The 6,351-nt window shown below is 39.8% G+C and overlaps 2 protein-coding genes across 2 annotated transcripts in view; one reads left to right on the plus strand and one right to left on the minus strand.

Moving 5' to 3' along the window:
* Positions 1-6,351, minus strand: part of TLN2 (talin 2) — a 181,689-nt gene that overhangs the window by 148,086 nt on the left and 27,252 nt on the right.
* Positions 7-6,351, plus strand: part of LOC103618455 (C2 calcium-dependent domain-containing protein 4C) — a 27,903-nt gene continuing 21,558 nt past the window's right edge. Inside the window, exon 1 of the mRNA XM_017737363.1 lies at positions 7-112. The gene's annotated coding sequence lies outside the window, so the exon portion shown is untranslated. The remainder of the gene's footprint in view (positions 113-6,351) is intronic.

Genomic DNA, 6,351 nt, shown 5'->3' on the forward strand with positions numbered 1-6,351 from the left:
AACGCGCGGGTACCGGTCCCCAGGCGTGGAGAGCAGCCCGGACCGCCCGCGGAGTGTGTTGTGCTGTGCTTACAAGGTCACGGAATGCACTCGGTTGGAAAAGACCTCTGAGGTAATCGAGTCCCAGTTTACGACCGAACACCACCTCGTCAACCAGACCATGGCACTGAGGGCCATGTCCAGTTGTTTGTTGAATATCTCCAGGGACGGTGATTCCACCACCTCCCTGAGCAGCCTATTCCTATGTTTAATCAGTCTGTCTGCAAAGAAATTTCTCATTATGTCCAACCAAAAGCTCCCCTGGCGTAGCTTAAGACTATATCCTCTTGTCCTATTACTGATTGCCTGGAAAAAGAACCCGACCCCCACCTGGCTACACCCTCCTTTCAGGGAGTTGTAAAGAGTGATAAGGTCACACCTGAGCCTCCTCCAGGCTAAACACCCTCAGCTGTTCCTCCCAGGACCTGTGCTCCAGACCTTTCCCCAGCACTTTTGCCCTTCTCTGGACCCATTACAGCACTTCAATGTTCTCTCTGAATTGAGGGGCCCAGAACTGGACACATCTCGAGGTGTGGCCTCACCAGTGCCCAGCACAGGGGAAGAATCACACCCCTTGTCCTGCTGGCCACATTGTTCCTGACACAGGCCAGGATCCAACACCAGCAACAACTGAACTGCTGTAGCAGTAAAGGAGACTCAGGGTTTCCCTTACACAGCTGGTATTATTTGAACAGTTCTAACACTGTTAGAGTTGTGTAAATGGTTTCCTCACCAATATATTGATACAAATATGAAAAAATAAATACCTACTCCAACTTAGGTCCATTACATTAATTAATGCCATATATACTGAGGCCTCTGTCTGTAAAACTACAACAGTTGAAAATCATGCAATTAAAATAATTTCACCTGATTTAGCTGATGCACAGGCATTAGTAAATATTTTTACTTGTAACCAGCTTAAAAGAGCTGCATCAGTATACAGCTTGTTTTGCCTTCCAGAGTAATCTTGCTCCAACAAATCAACCTTAAGACGCTGAACGCACAATGCCTGGTGACACAGTCCAACACAGTTACACAGCTTGTATCAACACACTTGGTGGGCGTGTTTAACGCAGTCTTTAGATACAAAACCCAACCAGATTATCTTATACACCCACCCTGCAGAATTAAAAGCATCACAATTTTAACATCCCTAGTAGTTACCCTGAGCTGTGCCAGCTTTATCAAACAAACAAGAAGTGTCTGCCCTCTTAACTAAAATAGAGGCTACACAGGATTTGCCTTATAACTTGCCAATACTTGACAATATACGAGTTTTACAAATGAGTTATTGTTATCATCTGTTACTAAAGAGATACTATCCAATCTGTTATTAAAAGAAGTGATAACTAAAGTATTTCTTGTGGTTTAGAGGTACTTTTGCACATGTAAGTTACCAGTGAACAGCCATAACATTTGCATAAAGAGCAGTTTGGGGTGTTTTGGTTTGTTGGCTGTTGGTTTGGGTTTTTCCCTGGCCTTTTACTACCATGATGATAAGCTTCCAACAATGTGGTTTTCCCTTAAACTTCCCTCTTAAAAAATACATGATGATACATTTCATTCTTCTCTTCATGCAGTATTATCCTATTTCCTGGCTGCAATACTGCTTCAAGAGAAACTTCTTGTACTCCATGACTATACTTGATTGCATTATCTTTTTCTGCCTTAATTTTTAAACCTTTTCCTAACCTATGTGTTCTCTCACATAGTAACATGCAAAGCCACAATTCCAGTCTCTATTGCCTTTGTCATTTCTGTGTTCTTCTGTTTCCTCTCAGCTCACAGGAAGGCTGATTAAATCTCTGTGCTGCGTTGACCTCCAAATAGCTACTTTGAAATCTCTGCAAAGAGATTTCATCAAAATGTCACTAAAAGTACCCCCCCAATCCCAAAGAACAAAATTTCACTACAATATGGAGTGCAGTGTCAAGACTAGGCTCCCCTGTATAATTTCTGTGTCTTGCTCCTCCCAATACATCTGTGTGTCTGGACACATTTACTATCTCCCTGGACACGTTTACTATCTCCCTTTGTACCCAGCTAGTGACTTGCTTTGGGGAAAACCAGCTTTTTTTTTTTTTCCCTTATGTTTGCATCATATCAAATACGAGGTGTTCTGAGCACATACCTGCATTCTACAGTAAGACTCCTTGATAAAACTAATGCAATAATAAATGAGGTATTCTGTCAATCTGTCCTGTGGAGATTCAGTTTTGTTGTTTCATTAATGAGAAATATACTTTTATTTTCTTCAGTACAGTGGATATAGAGAACAGAACTATAGCTTCCTGGTTTCTTTACAGTATTTCAGCTTATAAAAATTTCAGATAGGTGCATTTCCCTTGAAAAAAAAATAATAGTAACATTATAGATGGATCTGAAAGCACTTACACCAAAGTATTCACAAAACCCAAAACTTCTTTAGCATTTCTACAGAAGTTTTGGTCTGTCTGTCCTATTCAGCCTTTCAGTGGTTTCCTGGAGTATTGTTGAACTGATTTTACCAGTCGTAGCTTTGGAGTTTGAGATATTAGTATCTGCATGGCATAATAATCTCCTGAGAGTAAATCTGACTCCAGTTGCAATTACCATCTGTGACAGTAATGGTTATGATTCGTTGTGGCTGAGTGGAAAAATAACATAAAAAATAATTCTAGGCTTTATTTGTATTCAGAGAACATTTTGAAATTAAGATATTCTATTGGACACCTGACTTCACTTCTAAGGTTATGTTTTCCTGCCATCCCAGCTATTCTAACACCTTATCTTTCATCATCTGATTACTAAACCCCAGAACTTTAAGGGTAAGTGTGTTTTATCAGAGAAAGAATCACAACAATCTGATGTCCTTCTTCAAAGTGAAATGGGTCTGGTGTGTGAACATCAGGGATGTTCTCCAGTGGTTTGCCTTTCCCACGGGTCAGGAGACAGACGTTAAATGATCTCCCAAAACACTCATGAAGCACCCACACAAACTATCCCTAAATGCTGTCATACTTGTCATACTTGTTCACAGCCCTCTGTTAATCCTTGTTTTGCAATTACTTTGGCATTCTGGTCCTCAAAATATCCTGTGGATGAGAGCAGCACTGGCATATTTACTGATGTTTTGGGTGAACCAGTCTGTGCGCAGGGACCTTCAATGAAGTACATTATAAACAATTTTCTCATCTGTCATTTCAAGTACATTTTAAATCACTATCTCAGAACAAGTCAATTAAAATGCAGCCTAAATCATACCCAAGTCTGTAAACTAGATTCTGTGTGTGTGATAAGACTATTTTAATAAATACATGGGATAGCTTTGCAAGCCATATTGAAGACATATTTATAAAAGTGACTTTTATAATGAGTCAGACTTATCCTTGGTCAGTAATACTAAGCAAATCTCAGCACTGCTAGTATTACTTCAGCATTAGCAGGTGGGAATGTTTCTGAGTGCTCTCATAGCCTTAATGGCCCTGACCAACCTCACCTGGGGCCTCCACCCACCCCCTCTGCCCACGTGGCCCAGGAGCTCCATATAAGCTCAGCCCTGCACCTGAGCTTTCTTGGTTGTGCTTTACTGGTGTAGTCTCTAAAGGTTTGGGTTTTTTGTTGGGCTTGTCTGCTATCCTAATACTTGTCTTGTTGCTTTTGTTTGGGTGCTGTGTGGTGGCTTCTGGGTTTTTTGTTTTGTTGGGGGGGAGGGTTTGCAGTTTTTTTCCTTTGTTAAAGCTCTTGTCCTAGGGAATATTGTAGTGTCTTGGTGTAGCTTGTTCTGGTATTCTACTAGGCTTACTAGGAAGTTTCTATAAGAACCTAGTCCAGGTTTGTGGTGCTAATTTAGATGGGTTCTTTTTGTTCCACTCTCTTGGGTCACAATAAACAAGTGGGTTGTAATCTAGACTTTATATTTATTGAAGTTGTAACTTCACAGACTGAAATTTTTTCTTTGCTTGGCTAATGCCTATTTAAGTGTTTGTAAGAAGATTACTAATTTCTTTAGGGTTTTTGTGGTCTCCTCTGGATCATTAGAATTCCATGCTTTTCAAAATCTGTGCAGCCCTCTCCAGTGTCTTTTTAGCTTTAATTTGTGAATCCAATGAACTCTAGCTGATTTCTGCTATTTTGAAACTGAGCTGATTAATTTCTAATTAGTATTTGTACCTAGACTTTTTTTTCTCTTTAAGCCCCTCTTTACTATCTGAGTTTATTGACAAGGGAGCATATGTTCCATTTATTCACATAATTCTGGATTCTTTAGAGTTTTCTTCAGTATTCGTAGGTATTTTAAACTGTACTGCTTACTTCTGCTGATTTAGTGTCTTCTTGATACCATGGTTCTTGCAATTGCGAGCAGTTAATGGGCTTTATGAAAACTAAATTATTTCTGCTACCTTGAGTCTTATTGCTGTCATCTGACTTCATCAGAGCCACAACTATCTCCTCCCTACCCCCCTTGGGCAACATCCCAAGACCTCCCTGAGCTGAGGGACTGTGGCAGTAAAAGCCCCCTGTGCTACAGGTGGACAAGGGTATAGGGGAAGGAGGATGGCTCTGATTTTCTTCCCAATTACTCACCTCCACTGGTAGCTGCCACGTGTCCACCAGTGGGTGTAAAATAGCATGTGCCAGATCTTGTGTCCAACACCTTCACTGAAGGTCTTGCATGTGTGAGAGGGAAGTGAAATTGGGGATGGCAATTTTGCTGCTTGCCTGGTGTGAATACTGTTTGCCTTTTTGGTAACATCCACTTTATCCATTCCATACCATTGCACTATACCAAACCCACAGTACTACTATGCTGCAACAACCATGTTCTTAATTTACATGGTCTTCTTTATTCTTGTAATAATTGGACCTTTCTGTAAACTTTTCATGGTCCTGCTAAAGATCCAGCTCTGTAAGGAAGTAGGTTATTACTAAGAGGCATTACAGTATTGCTGAATCTTACTCTTTAGATTTTCACAGGAACTTTCAGAAATTATTTTATTAGAAAAGCTTCTCTTTGGATGTCTGTCCTTAAAAAAGATGCTAAAAACTGAAGGGGTCATGTCTGTCTCATCTTATGCTAAAGGCTTACTGTATTCTAGGAAATGCACAGCATTGTAGCAAACTTGTCATGAGCTAACAATTTTTCTTAGCTCTACTAATTCTAGTTGTGATAAAAGGACAATGCACTGTCTGTCAAAGTAGCATCAGCTGATCTTATTTAATTTTTTAGCTCTGTGGTTACAAAATACAATATGGAAAAGAAATTGTATTTCTCTTTTATGGAAGTCATGTCTGCAAAAAAAAACCCCGAACTAATCCGCTATTTCTAAATGAGAAAATAAATTTGTGGGGTTAGCATCATTGGTAAGGAGCTCTTGAGACCAAGATGGCAGAAAACAAAGAGGATATTTTGATACCTAAGCTTCAAGGAAACAGCTAGAAGAGAATGAAGGATAGGATTTTAATTCAAATCTGGTTACCACAGAAAATGTCACTCCCAGCAAAGTTAATGGGACACAGATTTGGCAATGTGGGAGGTCAGGAGACTAAGAACCAGAGTAGCATCCCTCACAGTTGTGTCTGACACTGCACATGCAGTGGTAGGGTCATAAATTGATCCCAGAGTCAATGAGTCTGGCTGCCCTTGGGCAGCATGATTTTCTGATGATTTGTATCATCAGAGAAATTCTGACTCCCAAACAGCAGTGTTTTCTGTAATGCTGTCCCTCAGAAGGGACAAGTTGTCTTTTGGTTATAAGTCTCTGTGGCTTCTGATAAACATATTAACACTTCTGATTACAGCTGAACTGCATTCTGGTCTGATGAACATTTCCAGGTTTTCAAGAGTGCTGCAGGAAGGATCAGAAAATGAACATGAGGCCTGTTGTCCACAAACCCACATCCATGTGATAATTTTCAATATGAACAGAAAGTAGCAGTCTTTGGGTTCCAGGTATTCCTGAGTAGCAATATACGTGCTTTTCCACATTTGTTTTTAAAAACGCCTACTAACTTAGTGTTTATTTTTAGAAATTTGACCCTCTATTGTTTTCTTGTCCATATCCAGAACATAAAGTTTGCTGTACAAATTATACATGAAAATTACACATATTTTATTACTGTTTTGAAAACTGAATTCAGCCTTCTAAACTACTTGGCTATTACATGGTGTGATCCAAATTGGATGTGACTTGTATGGAATTATGGTGAACTTTTTGCTTTGTCTGAAATGCATATCATGCAGCAATAATGGGTGTTTTTTCAATTGTCTGTATTTTCAGGATGCTGATAAAGCACTGGAACAATGCCAGGTATTTTAGGAAATGCATT

Source organism: Corvus brachyrhynchos, unplaced genomic scaffold, assembly GCF_000691975.1.
Source record: "Corvus brachyrhynchos isolate BGI_N302 unplaced genomic scaffold, ASM69197v1 scaffold200, whole genome shotgun sequence".
Lineage (NCBI taxonomy): Eukaryota > Metazoa > Chordata > Aves > Passeriformes > Corvidae > Corvus > Corvus brachyrhynchos.